General features: G+C 44.3%; 1 pseudogene; it reads right to left on the bottom strand.

Moving 5' to 3' along the window:
- Positions 1 to 5,889: 5,889 nt before the first annotated feature.
- LOC147731769 (syncytin-B-like) lies at positions 5,890 to 7,247 on the bottom strand (annotated as a pseudogene).
- Positions 7,248 to 21,514: the final 14,267 nt, after the last annotated feature.

Here is a 21,514-nt window from a genome sequence, read left to right as displayed (position 1 = left end):
TTGACTGGTGTGTTTTTGCAAGGCTATTGCAAGATCCAAGTCAAAGGTTTAACACAAGCTCATCACTTTCTGCGTTAGGGTTGGTGCTTCCTATGACAAACCTCAAATATTGCTTTTAACAGTTTTGGGGTTCCCTATCTTTGCAACCACCAGATGTGATAAGTGATACAATTTAAATAGGAGAATTTGCTCATGTTAGTTTGCGACAGTAGACCCTGTTGTAACCAAGGCCTGACACTGGAGTCAAAGAAATGAGCTTAAATACTTAATGCACTAAGGCTATTGGGAAATGATGAGTAGAATCTCACTACACCCAAACAAGGCTGAGCCCAAACAAAATCTTGTACGATGAAACATTCAGTTTTTAGCAAATTTCTAGACAGTATTGCAACTTTTAGTCACATGGAAAATATGACTTGGCCAAATATAAAATGAGGATGTGGGCAATAGTGTTGGTCTATTCAAATGCAGGAAAATGTCTTGAGTATTCAATTTCCAGGCAGCTCACTGACATGAGTGGCACCCAATCAACTCCTTCATGTCAACTCTGAATACAATGCAGATGCCTTTTTCACCACCAAGAGGCGCTCTCAGTTATGTGTCCAAAAAGCAGCAACCTAATAATCTTGTTTTATTCGTGCTGATTCCCATAATTTCTGTTCTAGGTTTTTTTTCCTTCAGGTAAGGGTAATAGAGATGTTTTTTGCAGATTTTTAAGACTGGGTAGTCCAGAAGTTGGCCGTACTTCTCAGTGTTCCTCCTATGTGAGAAGATGCATAGATGTGCATAAATGTTTAGATTTTTTTTAAGAATGTTGACAGAAGGAACATTTACATGACATGTCTGCTGTTTTCAGTGAAACTGAGCCAAGCATTTCTGTGATTTTACACTGCTCTGCATCAAGTTAATATTAAATGTGTTTTGCGTTAGAGATATAGGAACTGTGGCGATTGAAGGAGTACCTTAACATGGAGATGGAGAATTTTTCCTTGGGCTATGATATACCCCATCATTATGGATTTGGCATTGTTTGCAAGTAACAGAAAATGGTAATTTCAGGAAGTGATCCGTAGCGAAAATGTAGACTTTATGTTTGAATCAAAGTTTTCTTTTCTCTTTGATTACCTAGTAAGAGGTTCTGCATTAAAAAAAAAGAAAAAAACAGAATATGCAGATACATTTTTTGCATCATTGGAAGGCAAGACTTCAGTAGGACCACAACTTATGATGCGCTGTTTGAACATCTCTCCTGGCTTTTTAAATGTTAAAATTTAAAAATAATACAAAGCAAAAAATGACAGTGTATAGGAGATGTCCATATATTTGGAAATCAAATGAAGCACTACAAAAATCAATTAACACGTATAAAAGAGCCATAAAAACAGAGATCTGCCTAGCATACCCACTTGACTATTTTTAGGTGAAAGTCAACATATGCAAGAGCAAGATGTCATCACCCTCACAGTGTACAGACCCAATGTTTAAAGTGGGCTTACCCACTGCCGCATTCTGTATACTGTGGTGAGCGGAATCAAAATCTGAATGACACTTGAATAGACCAATAGTTGAAGAGGCCTGAGCAAAAGCTCCTCTGCGTTCATAAATATATATATATATATGTATTTATATTACAATTTTTTTTAAATGTGGCTGGCGACACAGACCAAGAGCTTTAAGGAAAATATTGCTTTTGATTCCATCCCAATTAAATTTTCATTTTGCAAAATGAATACAAAACATTGATCACACGTTACCATGCAGAGCATATAAAGAAAGAAATGTGCTCACAATAGGTGAATTTGTTTTTAAATATTCGTTGTGCCCTGAAGGAGGCCATCTTGAACAAATGTCAGGTTACACCTTTGTTACAAGTTATTGCCTTACTTTGTTTTTAAACAGTTCATGGATCACCAACTAACCACTCATGTAAGTAACACTTTCCACCAAATATTGTATTGTCATCATTTTAGTGCAATTTAAATACATATTTTCAATAATTGCTTCTAAGGTGTTTATGTTCCACTAGTGACATCTGTCCCATGTCTGGAACATTGAAACGCTTCCTTTTTTTTCTTTGCAAAACGAAATTCTAGTAATGTTTCGCCCGGTTTGGAAATGCACACCTGTTGCTTAGTTTCACTCCTGAGGGAGTGCGCTCCAGCTTTGCATGAATGGAGTATTGGCATCCCAGCATTAGCGAGCATTGCCCTCCCTTCTGGAACGTTCTGCTTACGCCTCGCAGCTCCCGCTGTGCAACATTGGGAATGTGTGAAGTCATGCATCCGTCATGCTCCTGCACCGAAACAAAATACAGAGCTCGATTGTGTTTACCATTTCTTCGTCTAAAGTATATTGCCTTTTCATTTTGATAGCTATCATTGTAAAGCAGTATTGAAATGAGAACTAATTTTCCAAGGGCCACCTGAGTGGAGTCTGCAGCACAGAATAAGAAAATATATACTTAATTTAGATCAAAGCAGCTTGTCGGTTACCGCGAGTCGTAGGCTGGAAGACATGTTTGCATATTTTGTCGTAGGGTTCAGAAGGGCACAGGGTGTTTCCCCGGTGGGTCGCTAGGGTGGGGGCGTTTTTGTTACTGCGGGGCGGTTTTGCAGCACGGCTGCAATAATCCGCACCTGTAACAAAAGCACCTGCAGTGTTCCCCCTACCTCAAAAGTTTAAAAACATCAGAAACAAAGTTGGTGAACTGAGTACTTAATCACAAACATGGCAGAGTAACCTGTCTGCCACATTGATTGTCCACCTGCTTTATTTAGAGTCTGAAGGGAATATCATGTTTACATCAGCAGAGCCCTCACTTACTTCGCCAGCAGGAAGCTCACCTTGACTGCCTTGCAGACATTGGGACGTTAGTAGTAGTACCTCAGACCGTCCACCTTATTTAGGGCTGCTGTTTGGTGGTATATTTTTACCTGCTCGGGATCTCAAGGAAACATCTGGTGGTACAGCACAGAAAAAAACAGAAATGACCCCTTCACCCAGGCAGAAATGTCCCAGTGTCTAGGTAATTTTTTTTAACTCCAGCTTTTAAATAGAATGCTTTAATTCAGGTTAACTAGCACCCAGGAAGTGACAGCATGTGAAGATTTTTTCACACGCTGTCCTACTGGCATTTCAGTGCTATGTATGCTCCTCATTTGATAAATAGCTGCTGATAGTGGTTCGAAGCTAGCACAAACAAAAGTAGAGCGAGTGGACCGTCCTGTCCGGCGCCTCGCTGAATGAGGACAGGATTAGAGAGAGATTCCCCATAGTTTACCCTTGCCATCAGATCTGAATTCACCCATTTGACTTTGTTTATGAAACCATTACTCAGACTACCTCTTCTTAAGTTTCTGAAAAGGCAGCCACATTCTACACAATCACATGCTATTTTGGAGCCCAGTGCGAGGGCCACCTTTACATTGTCATTGTTATGTCCTTTACACACGAGATGTATCATCTTCATTTTGAGGCTTGATGAGCAGCCTGAGAATATTTTTACTTGTGACAGATGGATTGTGGTTGTTATTACAGTCTATTGGCTAGCACTTTTGCAAGGATCTTAAGGTCATTGTTGAGTGAGGAGATAGGCCTTTAGCTGGGGCATTATAGTGGCCGTTTCCTGGTTTTGTTATTTAAAAAAAGTATAGATTGTCTAATAAACTCAGCCTGTTAACATTCATGGTTTATGTATCTTTGAATACTTTATATAGATATAGAGCAATTCTGACAATCTGGTATTGAATATTTTGTATAATTCCACATGGCATCCAACTTCCCCATCCCTTCAGGACCTCAGGCTTTCATGCTGTCACTGTTTTTGTATCGCTTCAACAATGTTTTTGCCCTCTAATCTCTTGCGCATCTCCAGATACCATTGGCATCATGATAGGAGAGAGGAAATCTTCCAAATCACAAATCACCCTTTGTTTGAATCCTAGCATAAAGAAGTTTGCAAATCTTTGGTTAATAGTGGTTGAATGCATTAGAAACTTGCCTTACTTCTCATATATGGCTGTGACAAAGGGAACTAAATGCCCTTTCGTTGTGGTGTGGTCACAAGCCACAGAAGCACCATGTTGTATTCTCTTTACTTGTATTTTGCTGTATCGCTTTAAGACTCGCATTCTATGTTTCTGATGTCATATTGTGCTTTGCTTTGTCTGGATTCTTCCTTGTCAGTTAGCTCCCTGGCTTTCTGATGGGAACACCAGTTATTCTCTGTAGTACTTAATAAATATCCTTTATCCATTAATACTTTGATATCCGCCTCTCTACTTCAATTACAACACATGGCGACGATGAGTAAAGGGAGCTGAACAACTACAGAGGGAGGAGAACTCCACTGGTGAGAAAAGAACCACACAAGTTTACTTGGCTAAATTTCAAGCTGGGAGAAGCTGTGGCCAAGAAAAGAAAATTTCAAGCAGAGAGAAACTGTGGCCAAGAAAAGAAAATTTTTAAGCTGAGAGAAGCTGTAACCAAGAAAAAGAAACTTCATGTAGGGATACGTTTCATACCTTTGCTTTGTCTGGATTCTTCCTTGTCAGTTAGCTCCCTGGCTTTCTGATGGGAACACCAGTTATTCTCTGTAGTACTTAATAAATATCCTTTATCCATTAATACTTCGATATCCGCCTCTCTACTTCAATTACAACACACCACTTCACTGAGAAGCAAGAAAGAAAGATATAAGACGACGAAGAGTCATGTTGAAGTGGCACTTTATTCATTAAGTCAAAAGTATATCAATAAATGCAAGTCATTTCATACAACTAAGCAAAAACCATTAATAAACCTGACTTCACTCCGTCAGGAATAAAACACATGATTATTTCTATAATGCTCAAAAGTCTATAAAGCAGGCTGGAATAAGGATCTGCTGAAAATGGCGCAATTGAAATCAGTTAGGGAACAAAAGATACAAAACACACTATGAAATAGTAGTGCCTAGAGACAAACCATTCTAAACTAAACTAGTCATGCAAGATACATAATTTTAAGAGACCTTAAATGCAAGGAATTGGGTGTGAATGAAAAATGCTGAGAGTAGTCAGAGAGATTTAAAAAGGCAAATAGGTTATCTAGATTGGGAGGTACAACCTGAGAAATAGGCTTGAAGTCCCAAGTCAGATAAACGGCCGCCCAGAGAACCCACGCTCGTGCCAAGCACTTGCAGGAGAGTTCTGAGTCCTAAACGGTGTGCTGGGCCTGTTATACCTGTTCAGAGCAGAAAATGGCCAGACCGCATTGACGTAGGTAATGGAGCAGGTGCTTGACCGCACGCCTACAGCATGACCACATGCCTAGAGTGGTGGGGCTAAAGTCCTGAGAACATCGAAGTGAGAGGCCAGGGTGTCAGGTGTTTGGGCGGGTGGTCTGTCATGCCTGACCGCAAAATATAAACAAAGAATATACGTAGCGTACATATCTCTAAAAATACATATGAGACCGGAACTTAAAGGCAGGCGTTGCCATTGCAAGGTGCTGCTGTGGTGCTGCTGCGGTTTCATCTGAGCAAGCCTGGAACATTGCATGCTAAAAAATGAAGCAAACAATACTTGTGAAATGTCAAGGATGTACCAGCAGGGCCTGTGAAGGGTGTGAAGCGCCTGTACTTGTAACTGTGGAAAGTTTCTGTGGTTCTGCGGTAGCCTGAGCTACATCACTGTGTTGTGCACAAAAGAAATGCATTTTCAAGAGCATCGGGCCTAGTAGATTTTATTATTAAAAAAAGGGTAACTTGAGGCAGTGGGCCTTGGCTTAGGCCTATATGCAGGGGTTTCAAGGTGTGTGTGTGTTTTTACTTACTGACTGTGTATGGTAGGGATGGTCAAACTAACTTTGGACATTAAAACTTGACCCTCCAACATCCCCCTCCTCTTGTTAATTTTTGAACACTCTTCTTACGGAGTGTCTTGGAGATCTTTTTGCTGGTAGGGGGGGCCAGGGTGTGTCATTAACGTAGCACTCGAGCCCGCCCTGTTGCCCTTCGCTTAGGTCGACATATTCTCCACCTGACCTATCAAGCAGACATTCATATCGAGCAGATGCGGGGCTCTCACGCAGGGTGTTTCTACCTGGGGGAAGTGGGGAACTGTGGGTATGTCATAGTGAGTGCCAGATGCTGCTCGCTCACTCATTTCTAATTGTATCCCAGTCCCATCCCCAGGAACACGATCCATGTCTTCATAGTCTGCCGCCTTGTAAATCCCTGCGCTAGCGTAATTCATCCCTACTATCTTGGTGCTAAATTTCTTGATACAGTGGCTCCCTAGCTGAAAGACGCAACACAGAAGCAACATAACTCCAAGTATGGGTATCATTAAATGCAGAATTGCTGTCAGCCATGAGGGCATCCAGCCAAAGTCGAACCAGTCCGTTGGAACAATGTCCCCAGGGGCACCTCCTTCCTTGGTCATATCTTTTCCCAAGTTGGTCAACTCCTCAATGGCTCTTGCTATTGATCCGTTATCCTCGTTGTTTCCCGGAATAAACATACAGCAGGATTTTCCGATTCTATGGCACAAACCACCATCTTTGGCAGTCAGCATGCCGAGGAAGTAGCGATGTCTTAAGGGGCGCAGCTCTTCCCTAATTGCATTTAGTCCATCCCTGGTGCTGTTGATGGCCTTCATGACCTCGTAGCGGGTCACTTCTAGCCAGCGGGCATTTGCATTCGTTTGGAAAACTGGAACTACCCTTCTGAAGAAGAGCTGGGCCTCGTTGAAGAGGCGGAACTCCTGAGGAATGTTACCAAGGGCATCGGTTGCAAAGTACTCAGCTGATTGCCGGTGGCGGTGGAGGAATGTGACATCACTTGTCATTGGATGCGACAGGATGTGAGAGGCATTCGGTGCCGGCACAACCAGGTGTACTTCATGCAGAGTCACAAGGGAACACAGTCCGAGCCAATGAGGTGGTAGCTGGAGATAGAGGCGTTCTCCGCAAGCCCAGTAGTAGTCCATCAAAGCCGAGGTGCCGAACTGCATATCAAAATTAAAGATAGTCGTGTTGCAATCTGTGTTACGCCCAACAGGTACAGAACAGTTACCTATGAAACAAAGAGAAGCGTTTTTTAGTGTAAATGCTCTTTTAGGTTCGGACATTGCATCCCCACCCCAGGTATACCTGCCACTTTCCTGAGCCCATATCTGTTCACAGTCCTCATCAACACCCCAGCCAATGTCTCCTTCATTATCTATTTCTCCAGCCCAAGGCGGCCTAAGGAAGCTGCTCTGCATATTAGGCCATCAACAGGGATCCATTTGCCTTTTGTGTAAACCTGTGCTAATAGCTTCTAGTCCTATTGTGGCATGGACACAAGCGTTCATCATGTGGTAGGGATTCATCGTAAGCTGCTGCGGGCATCGACACTGAGAGAAATCCTCGTTTCAGGATAACTGGTCCATGATGGTCCATATTCGGGTATCCTCTTTTACGCATGTTCCCTATCTCCTCTGTCAGGGCGGCTGTCTCGGTGAGAACCTTGTGTAAAATGGGGGTATAATCCCATGTTGTGATATTCACAGTCACAAGGTCCATTTCAACCTTACTGACCTGGGTCTGTCCCTGCATGCGGCAAAGTTATAGGTGCAGAAGGCACATAACAATGTGTGGTAGGACTTCTTTAGGGAAAATTAGTCTGTCAGTCCCTACTGCATGGGGGATGTAGGAACATACATAGCAAGAATCATTTGTTGTTGTTTTCCTCACTGCTGTCATATCCCTGTACCATGAGTTTTCTAGTAGGGAGGAGTGGACCGAATAATCCCCGATTGACTGCTGTAAACCTATTATTGGCCCTAGGCCCTTCTGTATCTCTACAAGATGTTGGAATGTCTTGTACCCTGTCCTCTGCTCTGTGGACCTGTGGGGGACAATGGGCTTCGTCCTACGAGGGGGAATAGCAAGTCGGTGGACTCTGTGGTGGCGGGAAAGGCGTTGGCGGAAAGCTGGTTGCAGTCCTGTTTGATTAGCAGCCCTATCCCATGTATTGTTTCTGTCACCTGGGATGGAAGTTAGGAGTTCGAAATGCGTACTGGTGTTTGTAGTGCCAGAGCTATTGTCGGGGAGTTTTGGACCTTGTGTGCTGTGTGTTGTGTTCTTCTGGTTATGGGTGGCCGCTTGTACAATGGATGGAACAGTGGATGCTAAGGTATTTTTGCTACCCACATCGTGATGACTCTTTACAGCAAGGAAAAATACATACAAAATAAATGTTGCAAGTGCCACTCCAACAATGATACATAACATCAATATAGATAGTATACATAACTTGGCTTCACGGCCGCTGTATTCATGGAGCAGCACGTGAGTGTCTTCTTCATCTTCGTCAACAGTGGAAGAGAAGGCACTGTCCTCATTCAGGGGGACCATGGGCATTTCATTTTCCTTTTTTAGTCCATTGTCTGATACTGCGGAGGTGCGGGATCAAGGCGAACATCTTTTCGGTGGATCCATGCTTTCCTCTCGGCTATCCGGAAAGCAGTTGGAGATGAGTCAGTCACCTCAAAAGGGCCTTCAAACTTGGTGTCCTTCCAGGGCCTGACGTGCTTCCGGATGAAGATCAGGGTCCCAGGACGAATCGGTGGGAGCTCAGGATCGATGGGGCCCGTCTCTTTCCTTTTGGATACCCGGGCAGAAAGGAACTGCGCAGCGGGGGTTAGTGTGCACAAGTAATCGTACAGCTCTGCTTTAACAATCTCAGAAGATGACTCACTATCAGTTTTGGACCTGGTGGAAGGGACAGCTACATTTATGGATCGTCCAGTGACAAGCTAGTGGGGCGTGAGGTGGTGATCCGAACTTGGGGAGTTTCTTAGTGAGAAGAGAGCAAGTGGGAGGCAGTAGAGCCATTCTTGCCGATGGTGGCGCTTTTTTTGTTTTTGAGCAAGCCGTTGAGGAGCTCACAAATGCCATTACTTTGAGGGTGGTAAGCGGATGTCAGTTTGTGTCTGATGCCTAGCATTGTGGTCAGGGAGGAAAAGATAGCGTTTGAAAAATGGCTTCCGTTATCTGTCCTGATGGCATCAGGGATCCCCCAGCTAGAGATGACGTAACGGAGTAGGAATGTGACTGCTGCCTTGGCATCGCAGTGGACGCATGGTCCAGCTTCGATCCAGCGTGAAAATCGGCATACTACCACAATGAGATATCGGTAGTTTTGGCATCGATCAATCATATCGACATTCTCGAGGTGGAGTTCTTTGAAGGGGCCAGAGGGTTTGGGGATGGTGGAAGCGACTGTTTTGAGGGTTGGGTTTGGTGAATATTGTTGGCAGATGAGGCATTTATTAAAAAAGAGATGTATCAGTTCATGGGCATGGGGAATGATTCAGTCTGTTTGCAATGTTGTGGACATGTTATCTCGGGAGACATTGCGGGAAGGTGGAGTTGGTCCAGTGCCACCTGCAGTAAGGCTTGTGGCATTACAGGTTTCCCAGACATGGTCTGCCTGTAAATGAAATCAGCAGGATCCTGCTGTACTCCCCTCTTCTTCCATATCTCTTTCTCTTGATATGGTGCACTTTCTTGTATTTCTCTGAGATGTAGTTGGGCAATGTGATCATATTGTTGCGTGTTGTCGATAAAGTAAGGAGAATTTGTGTCATGAGTCTCATCATGCAAGTCTGTGTGCTGTGCTTGAGCTACACTACCTTCATGCGTGTTTGTCTGCTCTGTTGGAGCTACTGCTTGGGCAAGTAGGATAGGGGTGTTTTGAGGATCTGGCGCAGTCACAGGTGGGGCCTCTAGCATTAGCTTTGGCTGCCCAATCTGCCAGAGTGTTACCTCTGGAGACAAAATCTTGTCCATTAGTGTGCGCTGCACATTTGACAACAGCTACCTCAGTTGGAAGTGTAAGGGCCTCAATTAATTTTTCCAACAATTGTCTGTGACATACAGGCGTTCCATCTGATTTGAAAAATCCGCGCCTTTTCCAGCGCAACATACTTGAGAGTGTCGTTCTTGTGACATGTGCAGAGTCTGAGTAAACGGTGATGCGGTCGTCAGCCCTGTGGTTCAAAGCGGCAATTAGTGCCACTAACTCGGCAGCTTGGGCTGAGTAATGTGAAGGCAATGCAAGTTGCTGTACAATGTCTAAGGAATCAGAGGACTCACGCTGTTGGGTCCTAACCACTGCGGCTCCTGTGTACCTGATCCCTGTCTCCTGGTCAATGGTGGAGGACCCATCAACAAAATATACAGTGCTGTCTGGCAAGGGGTCCTCCTTTGCTGCTCCAGACTCGTCTGGAGAGTATGTGACACAATCATGGGTGTCATCGTCTGAGGATGCAATGGGATGGGCAAAGAACGTGGCAGGATTGACTGTGTGACATTTGACAACTTTTAGAGAAGGCAATGACAGTATGGCTTTGTAACCTGACACTCTTTGTGTTGTTAATGTTGTTTTGGCTTTCTGAATTATAGCAAAGACGGCGTGCTCAGTGTTCAGTGTCAACAGAGATCCCATGACAATGGGGGTACTTTTCTCCACAGCGAATGCTGCTGCGGCAAGAGCTTGTTCACAGGGGTAATGACCCTTTATGCCAGAGTCTAGCATGCCGCTGAAGTAGGCAATGGGCTTATGGCCCACGGGGTATTTTTGCGTGAGTACAGCAGTCATGACCTGGCCATTGCAGTGAGTGAACAGGTAGAACTCTTTTGTGTAGTCAGGTGAGCCTAACACTGGTGCGTTTGTTATTTCATCTTTTAACTGCTTGAAGGATGCTGTCATGTCAGGTGTCCAGTCTATTTTGTTGTGTATGTCTTTGGCTGCTTTAACTGCTTTCAACAAAGGGGCAGGTATTGTTGGGAAATCAAAGACCCACTGGCGGACATAATTGACTAATCCAAGGAACTTCTGCATGTCTTTGACTGTTAGGGGCTCAGGTGTACCTTTTATGGCCTCAACTCTATCTGGCGTGACTCGTCTTCCTGATGCTGATAGTAATTGGCCTAGATAGTGTACCTCTGTTTGGCAATACTGAAGTTTATTTTTGTCCACTTTGTAACCTCTGTGTGCTAATGTAGTGAGCAGAGACATGGTGTCTTTTCTGCACTGTTGTTCTGTGGGGCTGCAGAGCAAAATGTCGTTGACATATTGCAGCAAAGTGCTGTCACATTGGGAATTTGATAAATCCTCTTTGACAACTCTGTTAAAGACGCTGGAGGACTCACAGTACCCCTGTGCCAATCTTCTATAAGTCATTTGCACCCCCTTAAACGAGAAAGCCAATAGGTATTGACTGTCTGGGTGAAGGGAGACGCTAAAAAACGCATTTTTCAGGTCGATCACAGAAAAATACTGTGCTTCCGGGGGAACATTTGTGAGGGTGACAGAGGGGTCTGGGACAATGGGAAACTTGGATACCACAATGATGTTAATTGGTCGCAGGTCATGTACTAGACGCCATTGATTGGTCTTGGCTTTGCGCACCGAAAAAAGGCATGTAGTACAAAAAGAGGTCCAAGGGTATATGACTCCCTGGTCCAGCATGGCCTGTATGGTAGGGGCAATGCCCTCCTCTGCTTTCTTAGGTAGTGGATACTGTTTTATTCTGTGTAATATTGCGCCTGGTTTCAGTGTTATCTTAAATGGGGACAGAGTGAATAAGGCCCACATCGTTTGGGCCCGTCATTCACAAATGTGCCGGGACTGAAGCCAAATCTGCTTCACGCACTGAATCATACTTTGGTGTGGCAGTGGGTGTTCTCTTTTCCATTGTCACTGAGAGGGGTACCTCATTCATCTACACTATCTCTGTTTTGGAATAATCATCAGGATCACCTAAGAGTTGCTCATCTGAAATGCTTCTCCCCATTTGCCCAGGCTCAATAAATGTGACACAGGCCCAGGTGCACATGTGGTCATCACCTGCTAGGAATGCCCTTTCAAGAGCATGTATGCCTAGGATCATGTTTCTGTCTGGTATTCAGGAGTCCTGGGACTGTGGACAAAAGAGAAACTCTTTCGGGAGCTGGACAGTGCGGTTGTGCAGTTCTGGTGTATTTGAAACAATGATGCGTACCGCAGTGGAGAACACTTGTTCATCCACTGGGCAAGCTCTTATTTGGTCTTTCACGGAGGAGTCAACAGTGAGTGCCATCATCCATGCCAAGGGTGTGCCTGGTATAGAGCAAATCAGTGTCCCATTCTCATTGAAGTGAATGGTCATGTTCAATTTTGCCATTAGGTCGCGCCCTAAAAGATTTATTGGAGAGTGTGGTGAATAAAGCAGTCGTTGTTCCAGCACACGGTCTCCTATTTGTATTGGTACTGGCTTGGTGAAAGGGACCCTTGCTATTGCTAGAAAAAGAGGGTGGGAGGGTCAACAGGGGAAAGTTTAATGACCACGGTAGCTCAAACCCCTTTTATCAATTGAAGAAACAACAAGGAGATACCTAGTCAAACTACTTATCTATGTGCTGTGTCGTGCCCGAGAGACCATCACACCAACATGTCCTCACAGTGATAATACTGGGTTAGAAAAAATCCCATCAGCCCACCCTTGTTGGCGGAGTGTCGTCATGTGGGATGTGGACCATGAACCATGATTTCTCCCAATGCACCTAGTAATGATGCTGAGATAGGTTCTGGTAGGTGATATTCTTAACCACAGGATTTCAGAGGTAGGACCAATGGAGTGCAGTGCTAGTGAAAAAGTAAACAAAAGTGATTGTAAAATTGGCTCCTGGAACAAAAAATATGTTTATTCAGTATTGTCCAGGGTCAAAAATAAAAACAACGCCTCATAGCCTTAATACATGGCTATGTCATGGCGTAGTGCAAAAGTGGTCGACATGTTTCAGCTGAGTGGACAACTAGTCCAAGCTTTCTTCAGGACCTTAAGATGTTATGCATCTGCACTATATGAAATAAAAAGTGTAGTTAACATTTTGGATTAATCCTACCGGATCTTTGAGCCCAAAGTATTCCCTGGTAGTCATCCAATTGGTCGTGATTTTCCTGAATAGGAAAAAAGGTGGATGTGAGTGGCAATTGTGATATAATGGCACTTTATAAAACAACACAACATAGGTAAGAAAGGAGGCAGAAAACTGTTCTCTGCCTTTCAGAACCTGCTTAAGTCTTCTGATTTACAACTCAATTAGTTACACAATGTTAATTGATTTAAGTTCTACTCACCCAACAATCTGTGGGAGAACACCACACCTCACCCGGCACCCACTCGGGAAGAAGGAGGCCCCGCTCTGTTAGAGATGGAGAAGTATGGTGACCTCTAATGAAAATTCTATTGAGGTTCAGAGTGAATATACTCTACTTGTCCATATATATGTATACACACTAACAAAAACTAGTTGATTAAAAAGAGAGACTCAACCCAAACAGAAAACATGGTTATGACTAGGCTAGGGGATGATACTGGTTGTAAAGTAGGTTCTATAGGTAGGCTATAGATACTGGCTAGACCCCAATATTGTGGTTTCTAGAGAGCACAGTGGGGAGGAGACCAAAGAGTCTAAATTGGTGCAAGTAAACAACAAAACTGAAGTTAAGTAAACAGGGTTTAAAGTTAATATTCCTAGTTATCAGAACTTCGGGTCAGATGGAGCCATACCTGTCCGTCGGTACCCCAATGGCCAGCGTCCAAGTGGGAGTGGAGGTGATCTCAGCTGTGTAAAGCCCTGTCTTAAATACACAGTCTAATTGGTCAATTTCGGAAAAAAACGCGCGAAAACCGGCGTTTTTTCTATGGAACGAGTCTGTCCATTGGTTAGTGATGTCTAACTCTTGGAATGACTGGTAGCGAATGGTAAACGCGCATGCGCTACAAACTAGCATCCTCATAAAGCACTGGCGCTCTGGCGCGTGTGGTGTGTAAACAGTGAAAACTGTAACGCGCATGCGCCGTGCAGGAGCGCAGTGTGCATGCCCGAAGACAAGCGCTCGCGTGTAGTTGCGGTAAATGGATTGTAGATTGAGTCGTGCATGCGCCGTGCAGGAGCGCAATGCGCATGCGTGAGGAAAGAACATTGCTCGCGTATGGCAGCGGTGATAGCTGCAGTAGATAGATTACAGTTGTGCATACGCGAAGCGAGTGGATTAATCATAATGCGAAATGCGCATGTGTGAGGAAAGAACATTGCTCGCGTATGGCAGCGGTGATAGCTGCAGTAGATAGATTACAGTTGTGCATGCGCGAAGCGAGTGGATTAATCATAATGGATATTAATATGTACCCAACGTTTACTATGCCTTTTGAAAAGAATTGTAAACACAGAACATCATAACAGTAATAGTAATCTGTGTTCCCCATGCATAAAGGGGTGTGTATAGGCGAGCCTATTTATGCATAAAGGGGAGGCAGTGATAAGGCGCTGATCCACACACAGGGGACTCAGAGGTTGGTGTATATCATATATATATGCCTGTAATACGTGTCTGTGATTGAACCTACAGTGTATATACCCGTTATGTAAGGCAATATTAACTAAAAAACATTGCCAAATGCCGGGAGAAGATGTATTACAAAGGGACTTATATACTTATATCTGTCAGTAATTGTATATAGTCACAAAATCATAGGCATTTATATGTTTAATAAGGCAAACAGGTTGTAATCAATGCAGCCATGGATAGTTATAAAGATGCCCATGGTATATCATCATTGAGCCCATTGGAGTCGCTTTTTAGCTGGAAAACCCATTTCTGCTCTTTTCTAAAAAGGAATTTAGAGACATCATTTATATGAGTGGGGATGTATGGATGTTCTAGAACCACCCATCTCATGTCTTCTGCTGTGTGTTTGCAAGTCAGGAAATGGTTTGTAAGTTTGGTTGCTTGCTTGTGACACCTAATAGTACTCTTGTGTTCTCCAATCCGAATTTTGATTTTGCGGGTTGTATAACCAATATATCTGAGAGAACAGGGGCAAGTGATCATATAGATCACGTTCTCTGTATTACAGTTCGTGTGTTTCATAAGGACCCAAGTCCTCCCCGAACCCAAATCAATGGTATTGGTTTTGCTAGTCTGAGGACAGACACTACAAGATCCACATGGGTGATGGCCAGTGACTGGTGGAAGATCCCATAGAGTGGTTGGTCCTATGGTGTTTTGTATCCTGGGTCTCGTATGGACCAACGTGCCACGTAAGCTAGGCGCTCTTTTAAATGAAAAGAGCGGTAAGGGGATGTTAGCATTTGTGGTATTGAGAATCCCCCAGTGTTTTCGCACTGCTTTCTGAAGTCTGTTGGATTGTGCGTTGAAAGTACTCACAAATGTTAGTCTCTCAAGAGGTGGTTTAGGAGGACGTCTATCCAACAATGCCTCACGGTTGTTGTTAGAGGCCCTTTTCCATGCTCTTTTCACAAGATGTCTTGGGTATTCTCGTTCCTGTAATTGTGTCGGGAGAGTCCTTGCGTGTTTGTTAAATAGTGCTTGAGATGAACAGTTCCTCCTCACTCTGAGGAATTGTCCCACAGGGAGGTTCTCCTTCAAGGAGCGTGGGTGGTGGCTGTTAAAAAGCAGCAGAGAATTTCTCGCCATAGGTTTGGTGTATAATTCGCTTTGTAGACTGCCAGCCTCAGGAAAGATAGACAAGTCTAGGAATGAAAGTCTGACGCGACTATGTTCTAGTGTGAATTTGAGGAACTGATTTCGTTCGTTCAGCCATAGGTGGAAGGACTCGATCTCACTCTCAGTACCTCGCCATACCATCAAGATGTCATCTATATATCTCCGCCATAGCACCACTTGATGGAAGAAGGGGTTGCTATGGTGGAGAACAACATCTTGCTCAAATTGATGGACATAGAGGTTGGCGAGGCTGGGGGCAAAGACGCTCCCCATCGATGTCCCTGAGACTTGGAGGAATAGTTGTTCCTCAAATCAGAAAAAATTCTCTTTCATGGCTATTTCTGCGCATGAAAGAATGAAGTTCACGGGGGTGATGCTTTCTAACTCTTCAAATGATAGAAGGTGTCTGATAGTGTCAAGAGTGTCCTGCTGGGGTATGCAGGTGTAGAGGGACTCGACATCAAAGCTGGCTAAAATGTCGGTCTCTACATTGAACTCGATATCTGGTAGTAATCGTAGTACATCAGCAGTGTCTTCCAGATACGTAGGCATCTTCTTAACAAGAGGCCTAAGAAAGACATCCACAAAGGTGGACAAAGGCTCTAGTAAAGAGCCAATCCCAGAAATGATGGGACGTCCCGGAGGTGGTCTGGCGGCCTTATGGATCTTCGGCAGACAGTAGAAACCTGGGGTGACGGGGTTCTCTGTTACCAAAAATCTTGCCTCCTGCGATGTGATCCACCCTTCATTCAGTCCTTCATCTACCAGATTTTTAATCATTGACAGTAGGCGAGGAGTGGGGTCTTCTGTCAGACGACGGTAGAATTGCTGGTTGTCCAGTTGTCTAAGACATTCTTGTCGATATTGAGCCATGTCTTGAACTACCGTCGCACCCCCCTTATCCGCCGGTTTTATAATGATTGTTGGATCTCTGGTGAGACTGGTGACAGCCTGTCTTTCTGCTTTTGAAAAGTTATGGAAGGTAGTGAACTCCATATCTTGTATAAGTGCAACCTCATGTCTGACTGCTTGTTCAAATGTGGTTACAAGCGATGGTACTTGATGACTCAAGGGGGTAAAGGTGGATTTCGGTCGCAACCCGGTATTCCTGGGTTCATCACTGCTACTATCAGGAGATTCAGTTTTGTCTTTGAAAAAGAAATGCAGGCGCACTTTCCGAAAGAATTTCTCTAGTTCAGTCCTCATCAAGAAGGGGTCCCCTTTGTTGGTGGGGACAAAGCCAAGGCCCTTTCCCAAGACTGTCTGTTCTGCCGGTGTCAAAATACGGGGGCTTAAGTTCACTATTAGATCCCGTTCGTCTCTGCACTGCTGCTCTGTTGAGCTGCCTTCCTGCTCCGTGTGTTGGGAACTGAGATGTCGGGGTCCCATTGGACCGTTTGTTGTCCTCTTCTTTTGCCCCGGTTCTGTCCTCGACCACGTCCTAAAAAAGACTGGTTGGGAAAAAACTGGGGGGGTTGTCCAAATGGATTCATTTGTTGCGGGAATGGTGGTGGTGGTTGAAAACCCCACGGCCCTGGATGCCACCAAGGTCCTGAGTGCTGATAATTGCCTGGGTATTGATTATATATGCCTCCTCTCTGTCTACCACCTCTTCTAAAGGGTCGTTGTTGTTGCCCATCTATGCCGGCAGATGTACTCGCTCGGTTAGATGTATCAGAGTCACTTGATTCTGATCCGGAGGTGGAGTAGTTAGACCCATACCGTTTGCCTTTGTTGTTGAACCCGGGGGCTTCATAGTTGTCACTAGTATAGGGGTAGACCTTAGTTAAGGAAAAGCGTTCTAAATCCTTTTTGAATTTCTCCATCTTGCTCATAAGTATGTTATCTTTGTACTCCTTGTTGGCTTTATTGGTTTCGTCCAAACGTTTTTTAAACAAAGTAGTGCAAGTGGCCTTAATCTGGCCCTCCAAAGTCTGAATCTCTATGAGGATAGCATCTGTCACCCTCTTGGCTGTGTTGATGATTAGTATGAGCCAATCACGCGTGCAACGCCACGCTATAAGGGACCAATCACGCATAAATTCTTTATCGGTCAGAAATAACCTAGGTGCATTTGTCACAATCAAGCCTGTGGGTGCACACTTACCCCTGAGGTATTGTGCCATGATGGTGCCGTGTATTAAAGTACGGGAATGTGTCTTTTTAAGATTGAGAAGGGTAGGCCACTCATCTTTAGTTATATTGGTGGTGTCGGGCAGTGAATCGAGAAGGCAGGGGTTCTCATCCAAAACAGATTTCAGCATATCGTCATCGAATGCTAACCCTACAAAGTCAGCCATGATCCAGAAAAGGGGAGTCTCAAGAATTATATACCAACTAGTTGAGCATATGACAGGGAAAAGAGCCCTGTTATATAAAAAGATTTCAATATATGACCCGCAACAACAAAGTTGCACTAAACACTAGAAAAAGAGGGTGGGAGGGTCCACAGGGGAAAGTTTAATGACCACGGTAGCTCAAACCCCTTTTATCAATTGAAGAAACAACAAGGAGATACCTAGTCAAACTACTTATCTATGTGCTGTGCCGTGCCCGAGAGACCATCACACCAACATGTCCTCACAGTGATAATACTGGGTTAGAAAAAATCCCATCAGCCCACCCTTGTTGGTGGAGTGTCGTCATGTGGGATGTGGACCATGAACCATGATTTCTCCCAATGCACCTAGTAATGATGCTGAGATAGGTTCTGGTAGGTGATATTCTTAACCACAGGATTTCAGAGGTAGGACCAATGGAGTGCAGTGCTAGTGAAAAAGTAAACAAAAGTGATTGTAAAATTGGCTCCTGGAACAAAAAATATGTTTATTCAGTATTGTCCAGGGTCAAAAATAAAAACAACGCCTCATAGTCTTAATACATGGCTATGTCATGGCGTAGTGCAAAAGTGGTCGACATGTTTCAGCTGAGTGGACAACTAGTCCAAGCTTTCTTCAGGACCTTAAGATGTTATGCATCTGCACTATATGAAATACAAAAGTGTAGTTAACATTTTGGATTAATCCTACCGGATCTTTGAGCCCAAAGTATTCCCTGGTAGTCATCCAATTGGTCGTGATTTTCCTGAATAGGAAAAAAGGTGGATGTGAGTGGCAATTGTGATATAATGGCACTTTATAAAACAACACAACATAGGTAAGAAAGGAGGCAGAAAACTGTTCTCTGCCTTTCAGAAGCTGCATAAGTCTTCTGATTTACAACTCAATTAGTTACACAATGTTAATTGATTTAAATTCTACTCACCCAACAATCTGTGGGAGAACACCTCACCTCACCCGGCACCCACTCGGGAAGAAGGAGGCCCCGCTCTGTTAGAGATGGAGAAGTATGGTGACCTCTAATGAAAATTCTATTGAGGTTCAGAGTGAATATACTCTACTTGTCCATATATATGTATACACACTAACATAAACTAGTTGATTAAAAAGAGAGACTCAACCCAAACAGAAAACATGGTTATGACTAGGCTAGGGGATGATACTGGTTGTAAAGTAGGTTCTATAGGTAGGCTATAGATACTGGCTAGACCCCAATATTGTGGTTTCTAGAGAGCACAGTGGGGAGGAGACCAAAGAGTCTAAATTAGTGCAAGTAAACAACAAAACTGAAGTTAAGTAAACAGGGTTTAAAGTTAATATTCCTAGTTATCAGAACTTCGGGTCAGATGGAGCCATACCTGTCCGTCGGTACCCCAATGGCCAGCGTCCAAGTGGGAGTGGAGGTGATCTCAGCTGTGTAAAGCCCTGTCTTAAATACACAGTCTAATTGGTCAATTTCGGAAAAAAACGCTCGAAAAACGGCGTTTTTTCTATGGAACGAGTCTGTCCATTGGTTAGTGATGTCTAACTCTTGGAATGACTGGTAGCGAATGGTAAACGCGCATGCGCTACAAACTAGCATCCTCATAAAGCACTGGCGCTCTGGCGCGTGTGGTGTGTAAACAGTGAAAACTGTAACGCGCATGCGCCGTGCAGGAGCGCAGTGTGCATGCCCGAAGACAAGCGCTCGCGTGTAGTTGCGGTAAATGGATTGTAGATTGAGTCGCGCATGCGCCGTGCAGGAGCGCAATGCGCATGCGTGAGGAAAGAACATTGCTCGCGTATGGCAGCGGTGATAGCTGCAGTAGATAGATTACAGTTGTGCATACGCGAAGCGAGTGGATTAATCATAATGCGAAATGCGCATGCGTGAGGAAAGAACATTGCTCGCGTATGGCAGCGGTGATAGCTGCAGTAGATAGATTACAGTTGTGCATGCGCGAAGCGAGTGGATTAATCATAATGGATATTAATATGTACCCAACGTTTACTATGCCTTTTGAAAAGAATTGTAAACACAGAACATCATAACAGTAATAGTAATCTGTGTTCCACATGCATAAAGGGGTGTGTATAGGCGAGCCTATTTATGCATAAAGGGGAGGCAGTGATAAGGCACTTATCCACACACAGGGGACTCAGAGGTTGGTGTATATCATATATATATGCCTGTAATGCGTGTCTGTGATTGAACCTACAGTGTATATACCCGTTATGTAAGGCAATATTAACTAAAAAACATTGCCAAATGCCGGGAGAAGATGTATTACAAAGGGACTTATATACTTATATCTGTCAGTAATTGTATATAGACACAAAATCATAGGCATTTATATGTTTAATAAGGCAAACAGGTTGTAATCAATGCAGCCATTGCATTGCTATTGCCCCAGAGAATCCCTGTGTGTCCGCCACCTGATTTAAAAATGGGCAGAGGTCCGCCTGTGATACAGGAGTACGTTGTGCCTGTGTCAATGAGAAAGCTATATGTTCTGTTATTTATCGTGACCAGAACGGTGGGGTCATCTTCACCGCTCATGGTACATGATAAAACCGGGCACACAAGAGTTGTCTTTGGGCTGTCCTAGCTTGTGTATCCCCCTGCCTGGTATTGCTTGATGGTGCCTTGTGTGAATGCATTGGGGGGTAATCACCACACCCCCTTTGGGTGACGCATTTTGGGCTTGGGGCATCACTTGGTATGCAAGTGTCTGCTGTTGTGGCTGCATGGGAGCTTGCATCTGCGGGGGCGACTGTTGAGCTTGGGCAATCAAGGGTGCTTGGAGCTGCACTTGCTGCATATGTTGCTGAGGGGCAGGTTGGGCGTAGACGTACAGTATCAGTGGTTGCTGTGGATATATTTGTTGTTGTTGGGATCGCAGTGGTGCTTGTTGGACGGGACTCATAAATTGCTGGCCTTGGTCTGGAAGTCTAGTGCGGCACTCTCTCTGCATATGGCCTATTTTGTGGCAGTAAAAACAAGTGTGTTGTCCTGGCTGCAGTTGGACTCTTTGCTGTCCCATTCCGTTACCTCTTCTCTGCATGCCTGTGTTTCTATTGGCATTGTTTCTGTTATTGTTATAATACTGTTGTTGGTTGTTACTGTAGGCAGGTGGTGCTGCTATGTATTGTACAGGGGGCTGCTGTTGCACATACTGCATGGCAGGCTGTTTTTGGGCCTGTACATATTTCACGCCTGGTTGGGGCTGGGGCTGCACGTATTGTATGGCTGGCTGTGTTTGCTGTTGGGGCTGTGTCTGCACGTATTGCATGGCCAGCTGTGTTTGCATCTGCTGGGGGGGAGGCTGGGTGCTAGTTGCTAGGGCTTTCAGGGCATTCTTGGGGAATGTAGTAACTGCCGTCATCTGACTGACGGGTGCAACCAACATTACTGTGTCTGGGGTGTCTTTTTTTAAATTAATTTTCTGTTGCCTCGAATTTTGCAGCTGCATTCTCTATGGCTAGCTGTCTACTCTTTTCCTGTTCTTGTCTCCTTTTGCAGAAATGTATAACGTGATCCTGAATCTCAGGCCATGGTTTTGCTTCCATGGCTACTACTCCGTCTAACTTTTCCTGCACATCCTCTGGTAGACCTCTCTTAACCATGTAATGGAAAAGCCTACTATTC

The sequence above is a fragment of the Lissotriton vulgaris genome, chromosome 2_1 (assembly GCF_964263255.1).
Source record: "Lissotriton vulgaris chromosome 2_1, aLisVul1.2, whole genome shotgun sequence".
Classification (NCBI taxonomy): Eukaryota; Metazoa; Chordata; class Amphibia; order Caudata; family Salamandridae; genus Lissotriton; species Lissotriton vulgaris.
The sequence above is the reverse complement of the archived record's forward strand: the minus strand, read 5'-3'. Positions and strand labels throughout refer to the sequence as shown.